The sequence below is a fragment of the Balaenoptera physalus genome (genome assembly GCF_965194825.1).
Source record: "Balaenoptera physalus genome assembly, chromosome: 19".
Lineage (NCBI taxonomy): Eukaryota > Metazoa > Chordata > Mammalia > Artiodactyla > Balaenopteridae > Balaenoptera > Balaenoptera physalus.
Genome location: NC_138900.1, coordinates 47,949,758 through 47,977,682, shown reverse-complemented (window position 1 = coordinate 47,977,682; position 27,925 = coordinate 47,949,758). Strand labels below are relative to the sequence as shown.

At 47.0% G+C, this 27,925-nt stretch overlaps 1 protein-coding gene, 2 long non-coding RNA genes and 1 pseudogene across 4 annotated transcripts in view; 1 reads left to right on the top strand and 3 right to left on the bottom strand.

Annotated features, from left to right (window-relative positions):
* LOC309649477 (uncharacterized protein) overlaps window positions 1-27,925 on the top strand; it is a 664,470-nt gene that overhangs the window by 238,213 nt on the left and 398,332 nt on the right. The window lies entirely within an intron of this gene.
* The window catches only part of LOC309649497, a 431,245-nt gene that overhangs the window by 122,228 nt on the left and 281,092 nt on the right, over window positions 1-27,925 (bottom strand). The window lies entirely within an intron of this gene.
* The window catches only part of LOC309649495, a 151,833-nt gene that overhangs the window by 80,273 nt on the left and 43,635 nt on the right, over window positions 1-27,925 (bottom strand). The gene's annotated exons all lie outside the window — the stretch shown is intronic.
* On the bottom strand, window positions 3,157-6,074 carry LOC309648374 (tubby-related protein 3-like; annotated as a pseudogene). The gene is made up of 2 exons (XR_014268685.1): window positions 4,093-6,074; window positions 3,157-3,907 (listed from the first exon to the last, which is right to left on the bottom strand). The product of XR_014268685.1 is annotated as a tubby-related protein 3-like (transcript).

Here is a 27,925-nt window from a genome sequence, read left to right as displayed (position 1 = left end):
TAACTGCATTCCCTGCCTGCAAACCTCTGCCCGTTCTTATTACCCAACAGAATAAAGTCTCAGCACCTTTGTTATACACGATCCTTCCTAAGCTCACTTTTGTCCTCTGCTCCAGACTGAAAAAGCACAGGTGGGAGTCCAGTTGGCCTAGATTTGAGTCTTGTTGCTGCCTTCTAATACCCAAGTAATTTTGGACTTGACATTCACTCTCTCTGGGGCTCAGACTCCTGTAAAATGAAGTTGAAATCCTTCTCTTCCTCTCTTTCCTTCCCGCCTCTGCCTCCCACCAGCTCTCTCTCTCTTTTGCCCACTCTCTCTCCCCCACCTTCCTCTCTCTGTCCCTCCATCTCTCTCCCTTCTTCCCATTCCTGCTTTCTGTCACTTTCTCCCTCCCCTGCACACACACCTTGCAGTGAGCCGTGAGGACTGAGTGATGTCTCGTGCAGATAGAACACACAGAGCAGAGCCTGTCCTTGGTGCCTGCCTGTTGCCTCATGTTCTCCACTGCATGTACCCTTGTTGTATAATAAGGAATTCGTCTGGACTTTATCCTGGGTTGCTGGCATAGAGCTTCTGAAACGAATTTCTCAAGTGGTGGGAGTACCTTTGTAATTCATGAGCCCCTTAAATTAAACCTAAGTTATGCTAATGAGATGAGTTGACTCAGTGTGCAGATGGGTCCCCAGAAAGACCACCTGCATGATTAGAGGGTTGGAGCTTTGAACCAGCCTGCCCTCCGAGCTGTGGGGAGGGTCTGGAGACTGAGTTAGTAATCATCTCTCTGTAACGAAACCCCAATAAAAATGCTGGACACTGAAGCTCGGTGGAGCTTCCCGGTTGCTGAGCCCGTCCATGTGCCTGGAGGGGGACAATCCTGACTCGCACAGGGAGAGGACGTGGGGGCTCAGCGTCTGGGTCCTTCCCATCCCAGACCTGTCTGGTGTGTTTCATTATTAGGCTGGTCCTGATCTGTATCTTTTATAATAAAACTCTAATAATGAGTAGAGCACTTTGCTGAGTTCTGTGAGCTGTTGTAGTGAATTATCAAAGGGGGACATAGGAACATCCCCCCCAATTTGAAACCAGTTGGGCAGAAGCATGGGTGGCCTGGGACCCCACTTGTAGTTGGTGTCTGAAGTGAGAGCAAGTCTTGTCAGGACGCCTGCTTAACTTGTGGCGTCTGCACTAACTGGGTGGGTAGTGCCAGCATCCAATCGCAGTTCACTGGTTGACGTTGAAACAGAGCAACCTTCTACCGGGCTGTACTTCTCTGTGGGCTCTTCTCCTGTGACGTCTCTTTCTGTCTGGATTGTTCTTCTGTTTCTCACTGGATCAGAAACTCCTATTCACCCTGCAAAACTCACACGAGATGCCCAGCTCTCAGAGGCTTTCTCCCTCAACTTGTTGGAATGGAAAATCCCAAATACGTGCAATTAGAGAAAATAATACAACCAACTCATGCACTTATCGCCAGCTTCAACAGGCACCCGCTTCCTGCTCTCCTTGCTTCCTCTCTTCCATCCTTACCCCTCAACATTCCGAGGCCCTTCACGGTCTCTGCAGAGAGGTCCAAGGTGCCTGCTGAGGTCAAGGAACTGAAGACTTGTCCGAGGCCATCCTCCAGGGAGTACAGCAGACCTGGGATGTAGCTGCCTTGCATCAGTGACTTGTATGCAGAGGGAAATGAAACACACTTACATAAAAGCTGGATTGGCACGACAAGCAAATTTACAGAGAACTGCGTGTCATCTGAAATAATAAGACCAACCTTGTTTGGAAGGCAGCAGATGGGAAAGAGCACACGTGTTCTCAACCAGCGTTTGGGTTTATCTGAGAGCCCCATGTTAATTCAGTTCACCAAATATTTTTCCAGGAGCAGTGGTGTGGGCTGGATGGTAGCTAGGACCCGGTCATGCGTGGGGGAGCGAGGGTGGGGTGGGGAGGAAGGTGGTGCTGGGACTTTCCGACATGTCCTCTCTTCTTTAAAGATTTTTACCCCACCCTTTCTCCTCTCCTCCCTCCCCCATTCCTCCCTTTCTAAACTGCCTGCGGAGCTCTGGCATTGTGCAGAAGGCTGGGCTTGTGGTGGTGGTGATGATGGTAAATACCACAAGAATACATATAATAACGGGCACTTACATAGGGCTTATCATGTAGCAGGCACAGTTGCCAGGGTTTTACACGCATTCCTTCAGTGAATTCTTACACCAACCCATCAGCTGATGGTCAGTTATCATCTGTTTAACAGATGGTGAAACTGAAAAACAGAGAAGTTAAATCACTTGTCCAAAGTCACACAGCTCCTAGACATGCAGAAAGGAATAAGACAGACGGCCGCCAGCTTGTGTGGGCTCCCACAAGGATAGTTTTTGAGCATCAGATAGAATAATACAGTTTTTATGAGTTCATGGTTGATAGTAGTCCAGGAGAGATGGGGGTGGAGGGTGGCTGAGAGAGGAGAAGAGAGAAACACTTCACAGCAGAATGCCAGCAATCAACGTAGAAGGAATGAGAAAGTTACCAATTTGCGACCTCCAGTGCAAGGCCCCCAAGGGATGCTGAGACCGTTGGGTGAAAGGCATTGGGGAGCAGGATATTAATATGATTCCAGAGAATCAGCCCACAGATTAACTACAAATTACAGTGGGAAAGATGGGCCTTTATGGTGAAGATAGTAGTCACCACCTTAACTGATGATCAAACCTAGTGTCTCTAAGAGAGGGAAGTCCTGACGTTACGGGCCTCCTGATGTGATACAGTGAGAAGTCGATGACATCATCTACATAATATTCTTGCCAAAAATGTTTACTCTGAATCGAATCATGAGGAAGCAAGTAGAAAAATGCACAATGTGGGGCTTTCTACAAGGCTACTGGCCTGGACCTTTCAGACAAAAAAGAAAGCCATTGCCTGTGAGAAACAAACAAAAAGGCTATAGTTGTGTGTGTATGTGTGTGTATGTGTGTGTGTATGTACGTATGTGTGTGGTTGCGAGTATTTGTGTATATATGCATGTGTGTGGATGTGTACACATGTATGTGTGAGGGTGTGTTTATGTGTGGCTGTGTATATGTGTACATGTGTGTGTGTATACATGTGTATACAGGTATGTATAGATGTATGTGTGTGGGTGTCTATATATATACATCCGTGTGTGTATGTGGTGTGTATGGATGTGTTGTATGTCTCTGCCTTTTTTTTTTTCATACTTAAAATATTTAATTGATCCTGAAGCTAAGAGAAAACATCTATACATTATAAAGTGTTAAGTCAAATGATTCTCAGTCACTTAGATAAAATCTCATGGGAATCAAGTGATGAGATTAATTCCAACTGATGGAAAGTTGGACTTCGGGATCAAAGTAACAACTGAGTCAGGTTAACTCCTTCTTACTTCTTTGACTCCACAACTTCGCATGCCCACTACGCGCCAGGTCCGTGTTCACGTGGAGACAGCAGTGAATGGGACTTTACGAGCTGGTAGAGAAGGATGGTGCTGAAGAAGCAGTCTGGGGCAGTAGAGGAAGCGCGGGGACCCGAGGGGAGCATCAAGCACATCTAGTGTCGGGAGAGACCCCTCTGCTGACCCTGGTGGACGGGCAGAGGCAAGGAGGGGAAGGGCAGGCTCTCAGGTGGGGCACAGGCGCGAGAGGAGCAGCTAGAATGACGGGAGCGCACAGGGAGTGTGCCAGCCGGGGAGCTGGGAGGGAAAGGTGCCATGTCCAGGCTTGATTCTGGGCTCAAGGGGCAGCCTGAGAGGATGTGGAGCAGGAGAAGGGCAGCATCCGCTGGAGCTGGACCGCTCAGCAGCGGCTGTGCAGGATGAACCAGGTCGAGAGGGCGAAAAGCAGAGACCGGCTTCCAATTTACTGTACCTGCGAGCCAATGGGTACGGGGTAAGGAGGGCCTGCGTTAACACGGCGGCATTGGGAAGAGAGAAGAGGAGGTGAGTGAGGGCCGGCTGAAACAGTAAATCCAGCTAAACTTGGCAATTCATAAATAACTTGAGTATACAGAAACAAGCTTGGCGGGGGCACTGCAAGCCCAGGGCTGGGACGCCAGGAGGCTGAAGAAACGGGGGGCGGCACTCACGTAGCAGACGGCGGCCAGCTCCTGCCGCATGCAGGCCTTTTCTACCAAACCCTGGGCCTTGGCCGGGCTGACGCCATGGTCCTAAACTGTAAACTTGGTCCCCATCAGGTTGGACCTGAGTTTGCCAATATAACTTTCCCTTTCACGAGATAAATCTGTTGTATCAGTGGAGATAAGGTAGGAGGATGTTTTGCTCTTTTTCCGCTTTCTACCTTCCGATTTTCGTCCTTTTCCAAGTGCATATAGTAGGTGGGGAAAAGCCCCCGATCCATTCCTTTTTTATCCCGAGTTATCCGACACTTCGCTGTGACACCTCGAGGGGCAGGACTGTATGAGAAGCCCTCTAAATTCTCTATTTCTCCCAGCTGGTTATCAGTGTCCTGGGCTGCAGTTCCAGAAGCTCCTGTATCTGTGGTTGGCTTCTGGCTGGATGCAGAACTGGGTCTCTCTGCCTCTGAATACGACCAATGAGATCTTAGTTTTTTTCCCTTCTCCTTCCTCCCCATCACTCTCCTCCTCATCGAAGTTCAAACTCCCTGAGATACCATGTTTCTGGAGAATCTCCTGAAGATCTGGCTTGGAAGCAGGGTCCCAAGTGCTATCTCCATCAGCACTTCCTTCAGTATCCTCCTCCCTGGCAGAAGATCCTACTGAGAGAACGTGAAGTCTGGTTTCCACGTCTTGAGCATCTGGCTTCAGGAGGGCAGCGGGACCGTCACTGCCATGCAGGATGACACCGCTGGGCGGGGCGTGAGGTTCCACCGGCGGAGCGTGCCCCTCGCTTCCCCTCGGCTTTGACCCACGTGGCCGGGCTTCCGGGTTCGGCTGCGCCACGAGTGGCTCCGGGCGCTTCTTCCTCTGCTTCTTCTCGAGCAGCGCTGTCTGATTATCCAGTTTCAGCTGCCGGAGCTTCATGCTCTCATCCTCAAAGGCACTGTCCCCGCGGGGCCCTGGGCGGTGGCGCGACACCTCCATCCCGCTGCCCCGAGAGCAGCGACCTTGTCCACACCCGCTCTGGGGGCCAGCCTGGCCTGGCCTGGTCAGTGGCTTTTAAACTTCAGCATGCATGCAAACCACCTGGCGATCTTGTTAAAAGGCAGATTTTGATTCAGAAGGTGGGGGGGGGGGTTGGGCCTGAGCCTCTGCATTTCTAACAGTACCTGAGGTGATGCGATGCTGTTGGTCTGATAACTGCAGTTTGAAGTAATGGGAGTCTAGATTAAACGAGGTCAGAGAGCATCCCCACCTAACACGACGCGTGAACCTTTGTTGGTTTTAGACTCAAAGAAAGAAACAAAGCTGTTTACAAAGGACACTCTAGCTTCCCCAAAGGAACAATTGGGGAAATTTGAATACGTGTTACATATTAGATAAAATTATAAACTGATTGTCAATTTTTCTTATATGATTGTATAGGAGAATGTCCTTATTCTTAGGAGATACAGGCTGAAATACTTTCAAATGGTTTACACACCACACACACTTGCACACACACACATATAAAGAAAATGTGTAAAATAATCATTAGTGATCAAATGAAGGGAATTCATTGTCCTTTTCTTTAATTTTTCTGTAGGATTGAACATTTTCAAAAAAAAAGAAACTTGGGGAAAATGAGGCTGGAAATAAGAAATGACCCTGTGGGTTGCTGTGAGGTCAGAGCAGGTGTGTCTTGAGCTCAGATGGTGAACCTGGGGGCAGGTGGTCTCAGAATGCAGCTCCTGCCTCCCCACTTTATCTCACAAGCTAAGGGGGGCCCATGAAGGACTCCAGAAATTCCTGGTGCCGAGCCTTTTGGGGACCCCCTATTACGTAAATGGGTTTGCTTCTCAGCTCCCTGCAGGCTTAGGCGTCCGTCGCCTGGGGTCTAAGTCTGTTACTTCTTCACTTGTTTTCTTGCTTCCAGTGTTCCGTCGCTTTTGTCTCCTTGCTCATTTTCTTCATGTTTGTTGGTTTATTTTGTTTTAGTTTTTAATTAAAAAGACCTTTATTTTTAGAGCAGTTTTAGGTTCATAACAAACTTAGGAGGAAAGCACAGAGCTTCACCCTCACCCCCGTCCACAGCTGCCTCCATCATCAGTACCCCCACCTGTTACAACTGATGCACCTGCATCGGGACATCATCACCTTCAGTCCATAGTTTATATCAGGGTACATTCTTGGTGTTGTGCTTTTATTTTACTTTCAAAATCCTTTCAGTGGGATTTTGGAAGGGAGAAAAAGTAAATATTGGTGTAAAACTCACCTTCTTTCCCAGAAATCGCTTCCTTTTTTCCATGAAAATTTTTTTCTCTCTCACTGGCCCTGTTGTAGCCTCACTTGTGCAGGAAAGTCTTGCCTTTGCCGGGCATTTGGAGGCTCAGGGAGGCTGCAGGCAGTACCTGGGCTCCCTATGGATCCCAGGAACGGGGCAAGGGCTGCCCGCAGTGCAGAGTGAGGGCACCACCTCCCACATTCGGTGCTCACAATGCAGCCTCCTCCCTCCCGGCTTCGGCCCTGGTTCCCTTGTCCCACTGGTATGGATTGGACATTTGTGAGTTACGTTTCTGTGTTGAAATTAATTGGCATGTGCCCAGAGGGGAAAACAAAACACCAGTGAGGAGTGCAAGCTCCGTGGCTGGCTCCCACTTTGGCAGGGAAACACCAGTTTTTCTGTGGACGCTGCAAAGTCTTTCCTCCTTTGAAGTGGGCTTTCTGCTCCATGAAATATTTAATGAAGACGTGTTGCAGATAAGGCTTGAGACACCTCTGAATCTATTGGCTTCCCTTCTAAAGCGTGCTGCTCCCGGTTCTGTAACAAAGAGCCAGATGTGCTGGGAGCACCGGCTGGTGCTTTGGAGGCCCTGGCGAGGTGGGTTCTCTCCTCTCGGTCAGGTTGGCGCTGACCTTTCCAGAACCCACCGCCCAGCGCTGCGTTGACCCGGCTCCCGGGCATCCACGTCATCTCTGCAGAAGCGGCCTCCAGCCTCATGATCTCTAGGATGAAACATTCCTTCCTGCTGTCTGCCCTCGATTTGCCCCACTTTGGACTCGAGAGCCTTTGTTCTTTCACCCTTAGTGGGCAGAACAGAGACGTTCCCTGTCTTTGTGATCCTTCCGTTTACAGTTTTACCCAATCCCATGTAAGTGCTTCTCACCCAGCTGGTTCTGAAATACATAAAGCCTCCCCTCCCTTTTGTCCTGTAAGCCGCTTCATGTTGTTCCTTAACTACTTCCTCTTCAAAGGGGCATGATTCCCTATCTCCTCAAGCCCCTTCCCCATCCAGCCTTGTAGCTCACATAAAGAACCCGCTTTCTCAAACAGAAATTCAGCCACCTCACTTCCTAGCCTACAACCAGTCCTTCACTGGTTCTACCATGATGATTAGACTAAATTTTACCTTCACTCTTGCTAGGTGTTCAGGAAACACTGGTTCACTGTGTGAATCCATGTCACGTCCACTGCCTGCCTCTTGGGGCTTGAAGCCCATGACTCCCTGACTCAGACTGCACATTTGAAAATGCCAGTTTTTTTTTTTTTTAAATATTTATTTATTTATTTATTTTTGGCTGCGTTGGGTCTTCGTTGCTGCGTGCAGTTTTTCCCTAGTTGCTGTGAGCAGGGGCTACTCTTCCTTGCGGTGCACAGGCTTCTCATTGCAGTGGCTTCTCTTGTTGCAGAGTGCGGGCTCTAGGCACACGGGCTCAGTAGTTGTGGTTCACGGGCTCTAGAGCGCAGGCTCAGTAGTTGTGGCACACAGGCTTAGTTACTCCGAGGCATGTGGGATCTTCCCGGACCAGGGCTCGAACCCGTGTCCCCTGCATTGACAGGCAGTTTCTTAACCACTGCGCCACCAGGGAAGTCCTGAAAATGCCGGTTTTATCCCCACTTTCTCACACTGTTTCACCCCTCTGTTCACTCATCCGGTACGGACTGGGTGTCTGCTGTGTGCCAAGTACTTTTCTAGGTCAGTGCTATCCAATCGAAAGACAATGTGAGCCACATATGTAATTTAGATGTTCTGGTAGCTACATTAAAAGAGGTAAAAAGAAAAAGATGAAGTTAATTTTGATAATTTATTTTATTTAACCTCCTATGTCTAAAATATTATCAATTTTAACGTGTAATCAATACAAAAATATTAATAACGATGTTTTAATTCTTTTTATCATACTAAGTCTTTGAAATCTGGTGTATATGTTACACATACAGCGCATTTGAATTAGGACCGGTCACATTTCCAGTGTTCAGTGTGGCTTGTGGCCACCGTATTAGTGCGGCTCTGGGTGATAAGATACAGCTGAGTACAGGGCATCAGAATCCCCACCTTCAGTGTGAAATAGATACCTAATAAGAACCTGCTGTCTAAAAAATAAAATAATTAAATTAGAAAAACAAAGAATCCCCACCTTTATGGAGTTTACATTCAAGTTAAAGAGACAATAAACAAGAAAACAGCATGGACTGTAGTTTCAGGCAGGCGTGCTTTCTCTGTCACTCGTCCATCTCTCGCTAAGCCAGCAGCCCCTTGAGTGCTGCCTCTCTCTGAGGTAGTGGTTAAGACCATGGGATAAAGCAGCGGTCCCCAACATTTTTGGCACCAGGGACCGGTTTCGTGGAAGACAGTTTTTCCACAGGTGCGGGGGGCGGGGGAGGGTTCAGGCTGTAATGCCAGTGATGGCGAGCGGCAGATGAAGCTTTGTGCGCTCGCCTGCCGCTCACCACCTGCTGTGTGGCCCAGTTCCTAACAGGCCGTGGACCTGTGCCGGTCTGAGGCCTGGGGGTTGGGGACCCCTGGGATAAAGGATTGAATCTCGTGTGCCCCTTGTTCTCTGTGATAGGCAGAATAATAACCCCCAGTGATGTCCGCATCCTAATCTCTGGGACCTGTGGATATGTCACCTTAAGTGACAAAAGAAGCTTTGCAGATGTGGTTAAGGTTAAGGAGCTTGGGATGGGGAAGGTGATCCTGAATTATCCAGGGGAGCCGATCTCATCACAGGAGTACTTCAAAGCAAAGTACTTCTGGCTGCAGAGAACCCGAGAGATGACATCATGAGAAGGATGCGGTCTGTGGTGCTAGCTTTTGTGATGGAGGAAGGTGGTCATGAGCCGAGGACTGCAGTGGCCTCTAGAAGCTGGCAAAGGCAAGGAAACAGGTTTTCCCTTAGAGCTGCCAGAAAGGAATGCAGCCTGCTGGCACCTTCATGTTAGCCTGTTGAGACCCACGTTGGACTTCTGACCTAGAGAACTGTGAAATTATAAATGTGTGATGTTTTAAGCCACTAAATTTGTGACAATTCGTTAGGGCAGTGACAGAAAACTAACACACTGGCTTTCGGATTAAGTGATGAATAATTCACTGTTCTGAGATTCGGAAATTAGTTATATCTACCTCGTGGGAGTTTTCAGTGGATGAAAATGAGCTAACGGCTATAAAGCACTCAGTACAGTGTCTAGGCCATCGTAAATGCGCCCTTCCTGTCAGCTAACACTGCATGGATTGCTGCAGCTTCTCAGTGGGGCTGGCCTGGAGCAGGGACTCTGTCCGTGCTGGTTGAATGAACACTGAGTGACTGGCCTTCTATCACTGTCTTCCAAGACACAGTCGTCGGCTTCTTAGAGATTGTCTGCTCTGTGACTTTGCAGAGTGTGGAACCCGAGGGGATTTGCATGGCACACAGTCGAACGTGTTTCATTTGAGTCGTTATGCATTTTAATATGTATTGGAAAAATACGGCTGGCACATCGAATCCGTTATTCACAGATAAAAGACAGCAAAATGAACCCGTTTTTAAAAAAGTGTTGTGTGAACACTGGCTCCCATGGTGAGGGCAGTAGGTGAGTGGCTGAAAGCCTGATCTAGTCAGCTGTCTCATTCTAGAGATGGTGAGACGGAGGCTGAGGGAAGGGGGGTGGCGTGTGGGCTGCGTTGTGGCTGTGAAGCGGCCTCATCTCTCCACTCCCTGCTCCTGCTCATATCCTGCGCTGTTTTGAGTTGGGACCAGCCCTTTAAATTCCTTAGAAGCCAGTAGTCACTCTTCAGGCATGGAAAGGTTTTCAAGTGAATCTCCCTCATGTTATGGAATTAAGGGACATCCTTGGCTCAGTCTGACCCCCCCCTTTACTTATCCCATCTCCAGCCAAGGACTAGGAAATGTACACACAGGACCTTCATATTAGTCCAAATTCTTTTTGGTTCTTCCAGGCTAAACTATGACTAGAGCCAGCTTGGGCAGAGGGATATTTATTGGCTCATGGGCAAGGTAAGGTTGAACAAGCAAACCACAGGAAGAATGAAGATGCAGCTGGGCTTTGGGCACTTCCCACGGCAGGGGCTCTGCCATCTCTCTGTTCCTCTTTCGTTTCCACTTTCCCCTGTGAATGTCTGCCCTCTGCTCCTGGCCTTCATGTCTCAGCCTCACTTCTGCCGCTGCCAGATATCAGAGAGGGTCTGGCTTTGTTTTCTGGTTCCAATGTGAAGAATCCCAGAGACAAAGACTATGATTGGTTGGGCTTGGGCTGAACGTCCAATCCTTGACCAATCAGATTGATTGGGCTTGAGTTCAGTGTCCAACCCTGGACCAATCAGATTGGTTGAACTTAGGTTGAATGTCTAACCCAGGACCAATCAACTGTGTTCCGTGGAGATGTTGAGGGGGCAAGGCCAAGGAAGAACATGGCTGCTTTCTCTCAAGCCACAGGATGCTGTTCTGCAAAGGTGGTGGTGTGATGTAGTGGTCAGACCTAGCCAGAGGCAACCTCTGGTCCAGCTTATGGACCTGCAAAGCTTGCTTGCATAGCTCAAACCTCTGCTTCTGCACTTACTAGTCTTTTTACCTCAGGAATATTTCCAATTTCTCTAAGCCTCAGTTCCCACATCTATAAAAGTGGAAATTTTGATACTTACTTTGTAAGATGTTATGAGGATTGTGGGAAATAACAGGTGAAAATATCTAGTACACAGTAGGGGATCAAGAAATTTTTGCTTCCTTCTTTCCCAAGTGGCCAATTTTTCTTCTGGATTTTTGCTTAGGAAGCAGGTTTCTCAGCTCATGATTGAATCCCTTATTATTTCCTCCTGTTGATTGGAAAGAAGCAAAACTAGTTCCCTCCTATAATTTCTTCTTCTAATACTGGTTTTAAAACATACTGGGTTAATGATAATTGGAGAACACCTAGGACATCAAAAAAAAATATATGTAGGTCACATTAACAGTGACTGCTGGAGTTCCTGAAATAAACATGATGGGAACTGTCTAGGGAAATGGAAATGAACATTATGCAAAATGCTAAAACGAATGGGGGGGAGATGGGGAAAGGAGGAATCTGCATCTGCTGGGAAAGTGCCTCAGGAGGTCGGCATCTGACCATGGGTCACAAGCTCATACGTGGCCCAGAGTGGACTTCTACCTTCAAAAGGGTCTCAGGTCTGCTCTCCAGCAGGGTGTCCGGGTGATGGCCTTTGACACGTCACAGACTTCTGAGGACTGGCCCAGGGGGATGATAAGGATATAAAGAAAGCCATCTCTCCAGGAGATGAGGAGAGCCTCATCTCTGGGTCATATAGGCCCTCTACCTGCTGAAGAAACCAATCAGATCTTGTATTTAGAGTAGGCTTGGAAAAAGGTAAAGGATTATGGCTTTGGGGTGGTAAGGCAGAGAAGAGGTCGTGAAGGAGCAGGGCAGGAAGGGAAGCACTAAAGCGAGACCCCACGCCTTCACCCAGCCGCCCATTCCTTTGTCCCTCCATCTGTCAGCCATCCATCATCTGTCCACTTGTCCATCTGCCTTGCTACATACATAATTCACTACTTCCTCTGTTGGTCTAAGGTGGGGACAAGGTTAATGAGTCAATGCTGGAGAAATGGAAATGAGTTAGACAAGGCCTTTCCTACTTCACCAAGTTCACAATCACGTATTTTGCGCAATGCACAGTGAGGAAAGGACTGTACGTATAGAAATAAGAAAATAAGGGAGAATATTTAGAATACAGAGCACATACTAGAAAACCTGATCCATCAACTCAATTACCCTTGCTGGTTTTTCTTCTCCTTGAGATTTGTTCTACGAAGAGCATCCTCATTCCTCTGAGGAAATTTGCCAGATCAGCTTGAATTGGGGTGTTCAGAACAATTATTCTCCTTGAAGTACTGCTTCCCTACTTCCTTACCCTTCAGAAGCTATTGCATCCTGACCTGCTAGAAAAGGCTAAGGCCAAGGCCCAACCAGGCTGTTTCTGACTCAGTGTTTGTGAGAGTTGATGTGGGTGCGTGGAAAGAACGCCTGCCTGGGAGTTTGGAGCCTGGGCATCTAGTCTCTTCGATCAAGTCCCTTTCCTGGCCGGGCTGTATAATCCTCAGTTTTGCCCAGCTCTGACATTCCAAGGCCCTCAGGTTCTTCCACCTGGCATCTCTGCGTGCCTTGGCCTGGGTGTTGATACTGATGGGACATCAGTATCCTTCCTGCTCCCTCCAGGAGAGGGAATTTCGCAGGGCAGACGAGTCGGCAAATGTTTGAATGAGTTACTTTATGCCATTTCCTTAAAAAAAAAAAAGTCCCTTTGTTGTCCAGATAAAAGACCAACAATGCCCAGGATACTTCGAGGACACCAAATCTAGCTGAGAACAGAAGGAAGAGCTTTATATGGCCCTTTAGAAATGTCTAAGTGCCCCTAGAGTATGCCAAGGTCTGCATGAAGCCCTGGACCCCACTGACAAGCTAAGACCCAGTCCTGCCCTTGAGGAACACACATTCTCCTGGGGAGCTGGGCAGGGGTGCAAATACCGATGCTATGAAAAAGGCTCCATGCACATGCATCCGGGTGCAGAAAGCTTTCCAGCTGAGGAGGTGTGAAGCCAGAGTCTTGAGGCATGAGCAAGATGCAGACAGAGAAATCAGGAAAAGAGAACTCTGCATGAGGGAAGATGTGAAGCTGTGTAACTGAGTGATGGTTTTAATTGCGGGTAGCTAGGTGCTGCTGGCATTTGGGGTTCAAATGAGGAGTAACATCCACAAAGGCCTTGAACATTAAGCTAAGGAGCTTCAGTTTTATCCTAAACACAAAGAGATTTTGAGGGGTTTAAAGCCCAGAATGAGATGGTACCTTAGTTTGGGTTCCCCTGACAGCAGAGCCTAAGATGAGCGCTTGGGTGCATGTGGTCTATTTGGAAGGTGATCCCAGGAAACAGAAGGGGTGAGAAAAATGGTACAGGGAAGGAAGAACAGTGGAAACTGTGTGTTGTTGAGCTGGTACCAACTATGGGCAAGGCAGATCTCCGTCTTGCTGGGGATCCTTTAATGAAGCATGTAGAACGTGCCCCAGAATTGTCCCACTGAAGATAGGAAGCAGGGGGCATTTATCCGCTGACTCCCATCCGTCATTAGTTGAAGGTTACCCTCAGAGGCAATGATTCCTTGCACGTACAGCTGTTTGCCTGTAACTAATGCCCATCTGCACTGTGAGCCCTGCCCTCACTGCCTCTCTCAGAGCACTTTTCACATGTGGACGTGGAGAGTAAATTACCATAGATGTCAAAGGACCGTGCCTGACCTTCTTCTCTCTGCCCGGCCTCTCCCTTGTGTGATGGTCATTTTTACAGTCAAATGACTTTTAATCAATCACGGGTTCAGCTGACTCTGTGACTCCAGACAAAGCCCAGAGGTAGAAAAACAGAACAACATCACAGCGTGCACTTGAGGTGGGACGCTGCACGTGCGCGTGGCACCTTCCATCGTGGCTGCCCTTGACTCGGGTGAGCTTCGGGGATATGGCGCATCTTCTACACACATGGTTAGATTTGCCTTTTAGAACATCACTTTGCTCTTCGTAAGGAGTATGGATTGGAGGGGACAAGACTGGCAGCAGCAGACGTATCTTACGGGAGAAATTCTCCAGTAATTATCTCAAGCCCAGTCAAAGCCGTGTGATTTGAATGTTCTCAGTGGCAAGTTTGGTGCTTCTCTAAGAAAAATCCAGGCAAACGGTGGGAGCGGCTGTCTCCAAGAGGGAGACACTGAGGGTGAGAAGTTCACGTTAGCTGGGTCTATATTAAAGGATATTTTTCTCTCAACTCGTTGGGTCTTGAGAGTTACCCTTGGAGGTGTTCAACAGCAAGATAAGTGGGGTCAGATACCAAGGAGGCAATTGAAGTTTTGACCATTCCCCTTTCCCAGAACCTCTGGAAGGCAAGTAAATATTTATGGACTCAGAGCAACACGTAGTTATAGAGTTGGAACCTCTGTCTTATTGCAGTGGTTCAATTCAGGCATTCACCTTGTTGGGGAGAAATGAAAGATTAAATCAGAGCTTTCAAATATCCTGTGGGATATATTGCTATAAATGTGGAGCATCCACATCAGATGCCTTTGGTCCAGAGAAAGAAAGGTTACATTCATTTTTTTTTTTTTCATGTGGAGATATAACATTTAAACCCTACAGAGCTTGTCCTCTGCATTTCCAGTGTCTACCATGTAATTGGGGGTAATTCTTCTCTTTCTTTTACCTTTTCTACCTGCAGTTTGGAGGAAATAGCTCTTCATTGCTTTGAAAAGCATCTTTCCCTAGACTCTAGGGCAAAGAAATCCCTTGCCGCTCCCTGGTCATAAAAATGCTGGGAAACGCAGGACAGAGCCGGGTCTGCAGAGCAATTACTAAATGTCATGCTTTTCACTGGAAGCGCTTGGGCCATGGCTGTGGAGTTGGCCTTTGTAGGAACTGGATGGAGTCTGGTCTTATTTCTTGCAACTAGGTTGTAGAGATGTCTGCAACTACAGGTCAGTTCTCTGAGCCATTGTTGGCATGTAAATAATGCCCGTCTGTCCTTCAAGCCCTGCCCTCACTACCTCTATCAGAGCACTGCACACATGTTGACATGCAGAGTAGGGGACCATAGATGCCAAAAGACCATGCCTGACCTCTTCCCTCTGCCTGACCTCTTCCTTGTGTGGTGGTTGGTTTTAGAATTAGATAAGTTTTAGTCAGTGTTTTCTCCACAGACAGCCAGTTTAATCTTCCTAGGGCAACAATTCTAGCACATTTGTCTGTGTTCATGGAATAGAGCAATCAAGGAAGGCTTCCTCTCAATGATATTTTCATGGGATTTTGTAATTTGCATGTAGTATGTGCTCAGTAAACATTTGTTGGATGAACAAAGGAATGAATGAATGGGATGTAGCAAGATGCTAGGCACCGGAAGAGAAGGCGCTGAAATATCAGTGGTGATTAGGACCGGGGACATAATTTGCAGGGCCCGGTGCAAAATGAAAACACACGGTCCCTTGTTCAAAAGTGAAGAAATTCAAGATGGCAAACATGAGACCATTAAACCAAGCACAGGACCCTTGTATGTGCGAAGCCCTTTGTGACTGCACAGGTTGACTGTCTGTGCACCTGGCTTTGATGGTGACTGTCTTTGAGGACTGGGATCATGGAGTGAGCATATTCCATATTTGGAACATTCTCTATAGTAAACGTGAATACTTTTTAATAATCGGAAAAAAGTTATTCTAAAAACCTATAGAATAATAAGAGCAGCTGTATGTAGTCTGGCCCATGAGTCAGGAGATCTAGATTCTAACCTTGATTCCCTTGCTACTTAACCTTTGATGAACCTTGTCTACTCTGTTTTTGATTTCCTCCCCGGGATGGCAAGGAAGAGGTCTCAGGCCTCCTCCTGCCTGGTGATTCTTGGATGCTAAGATTATCACCAAGAAAACATACCCTGAGAGTTTCTTGGACACAAAGGTTAGAAAACCATGGAAGGGTAGGTCTGCCAACATTTCCTCTGAATTGCCCTTGGAAACATTCCTGGCCAGGCTATCAGGAGCATAACCCTCTTTGTGAAAATATCTTCCCGCCAGAAGCTGCTGGTCTCCAGGGGGAGGGATGCTTTGTGTGGTCCTAAGTCGGCAAAGTGGAAGAGGACAGAGGAACCAGCCGCTGCCTGTCATTCTCACCCAACACGTTGGCCCGGGGCGGGGACGGGCGGCAAGGGGGCGATCTGTGGCACGCAGTCCCCTGTTTTCTTACAGCAACTGCATGAAGACTACAAATATTTGAGCTGATTGTACTCGCTTACATGAAGCAATGAATCATCTGGTGATGAGAGGCCTGAAATATGCCAGGATGAAATTAACGTCAATTGAAACAGAAAATGGATTCTAGCTCCCACCACAATGAGCTTTAGAAGAAGGGCCGGGGAGCCCGAAGCTGACTGCTGCTATTCTTAGTGGCAAAAATGCCTACGCCACCAGTGTTGCTTTTTCTATTTTTATTTTCTTAAAAAGCTTCTTTTCAGCCCCTCCTGTGGGGGCAACTTCTAATCAGACTTCGTCTGGCTGAGGTTCCTTCTTGACGTTTTCCATCTCTGGGGGAAAAAATATATGAAAAAGGAAAATAGCACAAACCTTTAGGGTCTAAAGGAGAAGAAAAATGAGGAATTGCATCCCCCCCACCAAAAGAAACCTCAAAATGCAGCAACATTTGAGGTTCAGTCTTCGCCTAAATGCTAGAAGACTTCAGGTGTTTAACAATGAATGTTTTCAGGGGGCAACACAATGTCGAAGCATTAACCAGTGTTACCTGCCCTTCATTTCCTTTCCACCTCACTCCTCTGCCTGTCATTCATTTCTTTACTGGCTTTTGAATGTCGAAAACCAGGCCCTGCAGGAAGCAGAAGGAACCCACGCCTAGAAATAGATTTGGGAGGATTCGTGGTGAGTCCAAGCAAGGCTTCCTATTGTAGAATCAGAAGAGGATGCCTTAGGTTGACGAGAGCAGACCTGGGAGGGGTGGGAGGTGCAATATGAATGTAGATGCTGATGGGTCTCTGAGACAAGTCTTGAGGTTTATGAGACCCTCCTCAACCCTGGAGATGCCCAGCAGGGGGGCCCAGCTCCCTGCGTCCTTCCACTGCTGATGGCTGGCCACCAAGGCCCACTCTGGAGAGTCCTGCCCACGTGTCCCAGCCACCCAGTGGAGCACGTTGGGTGACCAGAGCCAGATCAGAGTCAGCCCAGATTCTCTGGGCAGGGATATAAGTTTCTGGAGTTAGAGAGACCCAGGGGGCTCCGGTCAGCTTAGCACTTAACTTATCTGAACTTCAACCTACTCAGATTTGAAATGGGGTTCGTGCAGCGTACTCAGCAGAGAGGGGATGGCGTTAAATTATAAAGCAGAGAAAGCCCCTAACTCTGTGCTCAGCACGTGGTTGCATGCGGTTGCTGGCGGAGGGCGGTCCACCGTGTAATGCTCCATGAGCGTCCTTCTCCCTGGCTCTGGCCTGAGGGTTGGGCCGGTGCCTCAGTCTCGCCCCTGCCTCACTGTGACTCCATCCAAGCTTCTTCAGGACCCAGCATCGCTTGAGACCGAATCCACTTAAGAAGTAAAGAGGTCCAGAGCCAGGAGCTTTTGGAGACCATAGCAACATTTTTTTGTTCCTCTCAAAATGAGAAATATGTTCTGGAAATATGAAAACCCAACCTCTAAAAGGAGGGCAGTGCCGCAGCAAGTGCTGTGTCGACCAGCCTGGTGTTTAGGGGATGAACCGTGTGGGTTGGAGCCTATATCTGACACCTAAGATTTAACAGCTGTGGCACGTCACTCACCTTCACCTCTCTGTGACTCGGTTTCCTCATCAGTAACTGAGGATGATGACGGTGACCTCACAGGGTTGTGAGGATTTCCTGAGTGAACTCATGGAAAGTGCCTAGGAGGATGCCAGGCACTCGGCAGGGGTGTTCCGGAAGTGCTAGCTGCTACTATTGTTCTGGTATGTCACCTGGCTGGCCCTCCTTTTGTCTTGGTTTGGCTTGCCCATCTAATTAGGCTCTCTGTGGGGGGCAAGGGTCGGGTCTTCTCTCTGGCGTCTCTAAGGAAGAGGGCTTTCCATGAGGACTCCTGGGCCTGGAGGGCCATTTGGAGCTGAGCCTGCTCTGGGGACCGGGGGCCACGGTGGCTGCCCTGGCTTCTCCTCCCCGCTGTGCCTTTGACTTTTCATCCTCTCCTCTGCCTTTGCCTCTCCTGCTTGCTCAGAGCTTGGCTTCCCCGGGTCTGTCCATGACCTCTTACTTCATCTTTGAGAGCTCCTTGAGATGGACTTCAGAAGCAGATCCTGAAATGAAAATTCGAGTACCAGTGCTTATTTGGAAGGTGATTCCAGGAAATAGCAGAAAGGGGGTGAGACTGTGAGGAAGGAATGAGCAAGGCAGCCAGTAAAGGATGTGTTATCAAGCAGGTTATTACCTTGAGCAACTGGAGCCTAATCCCTTTGGGGAGCCTGGGCCATCAGTGTGGAGTGTGTGTCTCCAAGGCAGCCTACACAAGGAGCCAGAGAGCCGGGGTATTTATATATCACATCTCACTAGTCATTTTCGGGGCAGCTCTGGGGGCATTAAGCTTCAGCACTTCCAGCTTCCTCTGCGTGTTGGCCAAGCACGCTCCTGCAGGGAGAGTTACAGGAGTTTGTCAGAAGCAGCTTTCAGCATATAGAGGTGAGGACCTAGAGGGCATGGGCGGGAGGCATCCAGGAAACCTGCTCTACCCCGTCACTGCTAACTGACAGCTCCTCTCTCTGTTTTGCAATTCCAGATATGGGGTGGGGGGGAGAGAAAGAGTGAGGAGGAAGTAGGGAACAAAAGAGGGAGGGAGGGAAGTGAAAGGGAGGGAAAGAGGAGAGAAGGAGGGAGAGAGAATAAGAATGGGAATGGATATATGAACCTGAGAGAGCCATGCCCTCTCTGCTCCATCCTCGATCTGGTCAGCTATGGACAGGAAGAAGGGATTGTATCCTCCACCTGGGGCTGTGAGAGAGGAATGTTCATCCAAATGGACAATGGGTTATTCCTTTTAGACATCTTTCTTTGTATAATTTCTTCCTATAATTTCCCACGGGCTAGGGTGACAGAAGTGGGCTTGTTCTGACAGCTTGCGGAGAAGGGAGGTGAAATCCAATGGTCTCTGTCCCGTTCTACTTTTCCCAGCATCCGCATCAGCAAGCTACACTGAATTCCTTCCCGTTTGACAGCTGAGGCGATGAAAAGTCACATACACCCAGATGAAGCCCTGGGATAGTGGCCAGCCCAGAGCAGTTGTTTCACCTTAAAACAAGCCTCATCTTGGCTGTGTCATCACCATGAGAGAAGTCACACATGGCTGTGATGTTTTCTCTCTCCTTTGCAAGGAAATGGAAGAGGAAGTAACAGCTTCTACCCCTGACACTTTTCTTGCTCTGGGGTAAGTCACAGTTAGGAATGGCAAAATATCTTAGCCAAACTCTACCAGAAGAAAAATGAATCAATTTAAAGAAAAATGAATCAATTTAAAAAAATAAATTTATTTATTTTATATATTTATTTATTTATTTTGGCTGTGTTGGGTCTTCGTTGCTGCATGCAGGCTTTCTCTAGTTGTGGTGAGCGGGGGCTACTCTTTGTTGCAGTGTGCGGGCTTCTTATTGCAGTGGCTTCTCTTGTTGCGGAGCACAGGCTCTAGGCGTGTGGGCTCAGTAGTTGTGGCACGCGGGCTCAGTAGTTGTGGCTTGCGGCTCTAGAGCACAGGCTCAGTAGTTGTGGCGCAAGGGCTTAGTTGCTCCACAGCATGTGGGATCTTCCCGGACCAGGGATCGAACCCATGTCCCCTGCATCGGCAGGTAGATTCTTAACCAGTGTGCCACCAGGGAAGTCCCTGAATCAAGATTTGATATTCTGGAAGCAGAATCATTTTGCAAGATGCTTGGGAAGGACTCTCCTAGAACAATGATGTACAAACTTAAATGAGCACACAGGTGACCTGGTGATCTTGCAAAGATGCAGATTCTGATTCAGTGGGTCTTCGATGGAGCCAGAGAATCTGAAATTTCTAACAAGCTCCAAGGCGGTACCCAAGCTGCCAGTCTAAGGACTTTGAGTAGCAAGGGCATGACCTTTAGATTTAGACTTAACTGGATTCAAATCCCAGCTCTGCTGCTTCCTTGCTGGGGGAGGTTGAGCAAGTTATTTCGCTTCTCTGAGCTTCAGTTCTTTGACATTGAGAATGTGGAACAGAATTCTTACCCTTCAGGTAAGAGGATGTTGTGAGGATGTGATGGGATCATGTGTGCCAGTGACCACACATGCATCGTTCTACACTCTATTCCATTGCAATTCAGTAACGTGACATTATTTCCCTTCTTCCTCTGGTCATCTCTCCACTCTAGGAGGTGGTATCTGCCAATTTCAATCAACATCAGGGAGGGCCTCGGACTGAAGACCAGCCTGGGGCAGATGCAGGATTGTGGAGGGGTGCTGTGAAGGGTGGGCATTTCACTGCTGGCTAGAACACCAGTGTGGCTGTCTTTAAGAAACAGGAAAGTGAATTGAGATAGCAGGTGGGGTCGGGAATTCAGCCCATCCTGGGGAACCTGGTTGGGATCTGGTCACCCCACCCTTGCCCTGCTCATGGAGCATCCTCTGGAATCCATTTCCTGACTCTCAACTCACTTCTGATTCTGCCCTCGTCCTGTACTCCCACTCCTACCAACGTGCTCAGTTTACAAGCACTCCTGGTCTTGAGCTGCAAGGGCTACCTCTCCCCAGGTAATCTTAACCCAAGGAAAGACCTTCTTTCTGTTGGTCCCCTCATTTCCAGGGCAATGAGCAACTCCCTCTCTGAGTCTCAGCTTCCCCATCTGTACAATGCTGAGTCTACTTCAAGCAAGATCTACATACTTACTAGCTCTTTCTCCATCAATGGGCTCAACTACAGCAGTCCCAACATAGTTTTTTCTTTTTCTCCTAAACTCCATTCATCAATCTTCCTTGTTCTTCATCACTGACCGTTTACTCCAAATCCTGCCTCATTTCCAGGCCCTGTAGACGGAGGGCTGCCATATTCACATAAAATGGTGCACCCTGGAGTTGTGCAGTGCACAGCCTGCACAGATGTACATTGGAGCCTTGCATGGACCTATTGCCTTTGACACGGTATCCCATACTCTAGGTTCCAAACTCATCCCAGACCCACTCCCAGATCCTAAAACCCCAGTGTGGACCAAGTGCCTGGCTCTCCCTCAACCTAGGGAGTTGAGCTCCAGAGTAGAGTTGGAGAGGATGGGTGCAAAAAAGGTAGGGTGCAAGGTGTGTGTGCATGAAGCCAAATGACAAAACCAGCACTCAGTACTGTAGGACTTTCTTGGGCCCTACACCTCAGGCTTAACGTCATGACTCAGTATTTTAGTGAATATTAGGATGTGACGTTCTTCAGAAAGCTGTCTTGCTCAGCCTAGAAATACTACCTTGACTCAATTAATTTTGGTCACTAGATAACACGCTCTAGTTGTTTAATAAGCGTTGGTCTATTTTGTATCCATAGCAGGAAATATCAATTAGGCCTCCATCAGCCACAGCACCTAATGCCAGTCCCCCTTGAGGGAGTTTACTTGAATAGCTTTGTTTCAGTGTCACTGTTCATGTTTCAGTGTCATTGTTCTTGCCAGCGAGAGGTCTGCGAGATCACGCATTTCATTTCATGCTGGAGTTACATAAAGGAGAGTTGATAAATAAACCATATTTAGTGGAAGAAATAGAAATGTGCAATGCTTTTCTGACCGAAGGAACATCTGTGGACACGTGAGCAAGGGGAAGAAGTGTTGTGGTCTGTGGATGTAAGAGTGAAGCACATGCATTCAGTGGTTCCCTGCTGTCTAGAATCAGAACAGCAAATCTATAGCAAGGGTGCTATGGCGCCCTGGAGCTGGCTTGTGCCAGTTTGTGATAGCCAACTGCGTACATTTCTTCCCAACTCTGCTTTCAGTGATGTCATGTTGAGGGCTTGAAATTAGCCATGGGGAGAGCATTTTTATCATGGAAATTGGCCAGTGACACACATCAGGGCTTTCCTTCTTTTTAGAGAGCAGTTGTTAAATATTTACTAGCACACCACTACAAATGGATTGCCATTCCACCCCACCCCCATCCATGGCAGACCTCACTAATGGATTCTAACACATTTTCCCCCCCTTGAGCTACAGATGAGGCTCAGAATCCTTTCCAGTACATTTTCTAGTTAGCAATTACCAATGAGTTGGTGTCAGGTCATGGAGTAAAAGCTCACTCAATAAAGTCTCCTTACCTTGGTCCTGCATGTCTTGAAAAGGACCTCTAAATGGTGTAGAACAGTAGACCTCAAACGTTTAGATTTTATAAACCTTTAAAACGTCCAAAAATATTTTTGGAGCATGTTAGAATAACCAACTTATTATTTGGCTGAGAAAGGACAAACAAAGCAAAGTAATAACAACAAAATATCTTCCACCTCCTACCATCATCATTTCATTAAAGGACATTTTAACACCACCCTGTAGATATCAAGTATATAATCTCAGAATAAAGACAGTTCCATTAAAGTGAATAATTACCTCTTCATTTTCCTCATTTTCCGCCTTCCAATGTAAACTTTCTCTTGGATCAGGCTAAAGTCCATGGACGCATGTTTGGGAACAAGCTTTCAGAGTTCTGGGGCCTGAAGCCAACGATTGGAAGCAAAGCTGCAGGGATAAATGAATAATATAGTGCACGTGAAAATACCATTTTCAGTGGGGAAAAGGGTTTTACTAAATTTGACAATCTTACGTTTTTGTAGCCACTTTTATTCATTACTGCCCATTTCTCACTAGCTAGACGAGCTCAGAGAGTACTGCCCCCGTGTTAGTAGAAATTTAGAATATAACTAAATCCTAATATTTTTTATAGTTTGCTTGGTGAGACCTGGAGCAGTGACATGGTCTGTTTATATCACTGGATTCTTTATAATATTGGGAATGAAGTCAGTGTATTCAAGAAAGGGGATGACTCAAAAGTCTACAACGAATAAATGCTGGAGAGGGTGTGGAGAAAAGGGAACACTGTTGGTGGGAATGTAAATTGGTGCAGGTACTATGGAAAACAGTATGGAGGTTCCTTAAAAAACTAAAAATAGAGTTGCCATGTGATCCTTCAATCCCACTCCTGGGCATATATCTGGAAAATATGAAAACTCTAATTCAAAAAGATATTGTACATGCACCCCAGTGTTCATAGCAGCACTATTTACAATAGGCAAGACATGGAAACAACCTAAATGTCCACTGACAGATGAATGGATAAAGAAGATGTGATATATATATATATATATATATATATATATATATATATATATATATATATATATATATAATGGAATATTACTCAGCCATGAAAAAGAATGAAATATTGCCATTTGCAGCAACATGGATGGACCTAGAAATTATCATACTAAGTGAAGTAAGTCAGACAGAGAAAGACAAATATTATATGCTATCACTTATATGTGGGATCTAAAAAAATAGTACAAATGAACTTATTTGCAAAACAGAAACAGACTCACAGACATAGAAAACAAATTTATGGTTACCAAAAGGGAAAGGGGGGAGGGATAAATTGGGAGTATGGAATTAACAGGTGCACACTACCATAAAGAAAATAGATGAACAACAAGGTTTTACTGTATAGCACAGGGAACTATATTCAGTATCTTGTAATAAACTGTAATGGAAAAGAATCTGAAAAAGAATAAATACATATGTATATATGTGAATCACTTTGCTGTATACGTGAAACTAACACAATATTGTAAATCAACTCTACCTCAATTAAAAAAAAAAAAAGAAATGAGATAACTAAATCTTTATTCACTTGTATATTCAACTAACATTTCAAAGGCACATGACAAGCATCTTTCTGCAGCAACCTCATTCTCCCCACTGCCCCCCAGCCCTGACCAGTGTCCTTTCCTCCAGTCTGGCTCCTGCCACGTGGCAGCTCAGTATATCAAACTGAGAGGCAAGTCTGCTCAGGTCACTCCCCTGCTGAAAGTCCCAGTAGCTCCATCTTGTCTTCAGGGGGAATCCCAAACTCCACACATGACATACAAGCCCCTTCATGACTGGGTCATCACTCACTCCTCCAGTCCCAATCCTCCTTGCTCTCCGACAAGCACCTTGCCCTGTGGATGTAGCCAGTTTACTTTTCCTTCCCAACACTCATTCTCTCTCTCATCTCTTTTCCTTGGTGAGGCTACTCTCTCCACCTGGATTACCCACATCTTTGACCGGCTCACTCCTATTCTCTCTTTAAGGTTCAAATCAGAGATAGTTTTCTTTAGAAAAGTCTTCGGAGCTTTTCCTGGGTCTGTACCCCCATCATAGCACACATCTTGCTATGCCCTAATTGTCTATCTGTGTGTCTCTCCCACTCATCTCAGAGTTCCTTGAGTAGACATCATTGAATAACCAGCATCTGTTGGTTATCAAATCACTATCAAAGAACTGAAGCTCAGACAAGTGAAATAACTTGCTCGACTTCCCCCAGCAAGGAGGCAGCAGAGCTGGGATTTGAATCCAGTTAAGTCTAAATCTGAAGGTCATGCCCTTGCTACTCGAAGTCCTTGGGCTGGCAGCATGGACAGTGCTTTGGAGTGTGTTAGAACTTGCAGATTCCCTGGCTCCACCAAAAACTGGGTCAATCAAAATCTGCATCTTTGCAAGATCACCAGGTGACTTGTGTGCTCATTTAAGTTTGAATATCGTTGTTCTAGGAGAGTCATTCTCAAGCATCCTTCAAAATGATTGTTTCCAGAGTATTAAATCTCAATTCATTTGTCTTCTCATAGAGTTTGGCTTACATATTCTGTCATTTCTAGTCGTATAGTAGGTGCTCAAACATTTGTGGAGCGAATCAGCAGGTGTACACCAAGCAGAGAATGACTAGTCTGGAGAAAGGGAATAATGTGTGTAAAAATAGGCCAATGTGGAGGAGGATGTTATGTGTGCGAAGATGAAAACAGCCAGTGCGTCTGGGCAAGAAGGCACATGAGGCCGAGTCTGGACAGGTAAGACTGGAAAGGTGGCCTGGAGTCAGTTCCTGAAGGACCCGGAATGCTATGTATGGGGGCTTGGACTTCTTCCTGAGCAGCAGAGGGATTTTGGAGCAAGGAGGTGAGAAATATGGGCTTGCCTGTTATAAAGAACATTCTGGTAGCTGACACAGAACATAGAAAAGTGGGGTGGGGCCGCTGGAGTCTGGTAGACCAGTTACCCTGCTGTTGCCGTGGTGCATGAAATGGCGATGATGATCTAATCCAAAGTAAGGTATTGGCAGCGAGAGCGGAGGGTGGGGGACATTTGAATCTACAGCTCTGTGCACGGAGTACAAGTATATTCCTGGAAGCAGCTTTGAGACAGCAAGACCAGATGTTCCTTTGCAGGATATGGCAGAGGCGGCTGTCAGGTGGGCTCTGCTGGGAGGCATGAGATATGAATTGGTACCACTCGGAAACATCATTCGAGGAGTCCAACTGTGCAGGTTAACGTGTAGCTAATTTTATTGGGAACAAACAGCAATGTTTAAGTGGTGGGTATGCTCGGGGTTTGCAGATTTGGTAACTCTCTGGATGTTTCCCTTTGCCTTGGTGCCCATTAGGAAAATGTAAGTCTTATAAAAGCGATGCTGTTGCTCGGAACATTTTTCATTAGAGTCAATTTGTTTCCACATTGACTGTAAATTATATTGCATTTTGTTTGAAAGAACTTTCTGAATTAAAATAGGGAGCCGAGTATGCACTACTCAGCGTGAAACAGAAGTTCAGTTACCTGCAGTTACGAGCATGTCCTCCACGTGTGCAAAAATGGCATCTCGTATGTGAAGGATTTTAGGGCTGGAAGCTGCTTTACAGATTACTCAGTTCGGCATTCCCAAAATAGAGATGAAAGCACAGAGAGGGAAAGAAAATTGCCTGAGGTCACATAGCAAGTTGATGGCAAAGCTGGAACTGGTTTAGGTATCCTGATGTAGCTTTTTGATGAGATTAAAGAAAAAAACAAATATGTTTCTGAATTTTCATTTCACAGGATATTCAGTAGTTCTTTCTCTACAGACTAACATTAGAAATAACTTTACATCAAACAGATTTCAGAACAGATCTAGAGAGAAAATATGTCTGACGATGTCAAGTCCCAGTTCATGGCACTGAAAATTCTAGAAAGAGCAGCAGGGCTACCGTGTGCTGTATTTTTCAATGTTGTTCAAATGAGCAGCCTACCACAGTCCTGCTTTTTCATCAAATCTGATTTCATGAAGACTGTTTTGTTAGGCTTTGGATTACCTGGCACAGGTGAGCATTTGGATGAACACCTAAGGCCAAACCTGATGCTTCAGTCTTTCTCACCCACCATAGACACTCCATTGTCAAGTCCTGCTGATTTCAGCTCCTAGGCATCTCTGGGATATATCTTCTCTTCTGCATCTCCCCTGATCCAGGCCCAAGTTCATCACCCTCACTGGGACCATTGTTAATAGCCACCTAGTCAATCCACTTCCCTCCCTTCCTGACAAAACCTACAGTCCAGTCCCCAGATAGCAGACAGATTTAATTTTTTAAAACGCAAACCTAATCACATTGACCTGTTACCCCAGCCAACATCCTCGCTGTGGCCTGGGCCTGCTGTCATCTGGCCCACCCCAGTGTCTGGCATCCTCGCCCTCCAGTCTCCATCTCATTGTCTGTTCCAGCCCACAGCTTTCCCTTCTGTTCTTCCTATTTGCCAGGTTCCTTCCTGCTACAGAGCTTTTGCAGATACTGGCTGCAATGCCCCAGCCCTCCAACCTCCCTTTGGATATTTAATGCCAACTCATTCTTCAAACCTCAAAAATTATTTTCTTCCTCATGTAAATCCTTTACTGATCCTCAGATAAGATCAGTTTCACATATTATTCCCTGGCACAGTACCCTGGGTTCATTCTGTCAGTAGATGAGGTTGGGGGAATATTTCACTCAGAGCATCAGTGGTGGGGTGGATGGTGGGGAATCTAGAAGGGTCAGGGTCTTAACTTAAACCTGACAGTTTTAGTGTCTGAGATTCAGGTCACTAAGTACCCAGTGCTCTCTACCCCTGGGCAGAACCTTTTCAGATCCCTATGCTGGCTTTTCAAGATGTTCCTGTTACATTCCCAGCAGAGCTGGCGTTTGCTGCCTCCAAGTCTGGGAGGGTTAGAGATTTTATCTCAACAGCTAGAGTAGGAAGTGGGGAAGGAGGAGGACGAAGTGGACAATCCCTAATTTCATTCGCCTTTCTGTGATTTCAGCAATCCTCAATGCAGAAAAGAAAGCGGCATCCTGGAGTCCTTGTAATTTGCTCTCCCCGCTTTGACCTCTGAAAACCCCAAAGCCGAGCCGCTCCCCACTGCCACCACATCCTCTGCACATCACCACACATCAGCAGCACTTGCTTGCCCCTGCTTTCCGGGGAAGGCTGACGAGGACGCGTCATAACTCAGGGTCTTCCTTCTGCAGTGGCCAGCGGTCCCTGCTGGGAGCTCTGAACGTCTTAGCAGTTGAAAGAGTGAAATGAAATGGTGTAAATGAATGTGCCATTGCAAATGCCCCACTCCTTCAATTTATGATTTGGGATCACATTTCACTCAATTCTGCCAAGTCACAGAGTAATTTGTGATAACACATTCTGGTGATAATTTAGCAGAACCCAAATGACATCTGAACGGAGCTGCAGAAACCCCGACTCTGAAGCATCCCCACAGGGGACTCTGTTCAATACAACAACTGTTTATTTACTGATTACCCTTTGGGAAGGTAGACCCGACCTCACCTCTGCTCTGTCCCTTGCAGATTGGCCTGCTGGACCCTCCTTAATCCCATTTCTCCATTTCCTCAGGCCCCCAAGTTCTGCCCTGCTTCCCTCTGACATCATCAGAGTAATGGTGACAGGGGTTAGCATTTATCGAGAGCTTAGACAGAGCAGGTAGTGTGTTTATATTATATGCTTCATCTCATTTAATACAACA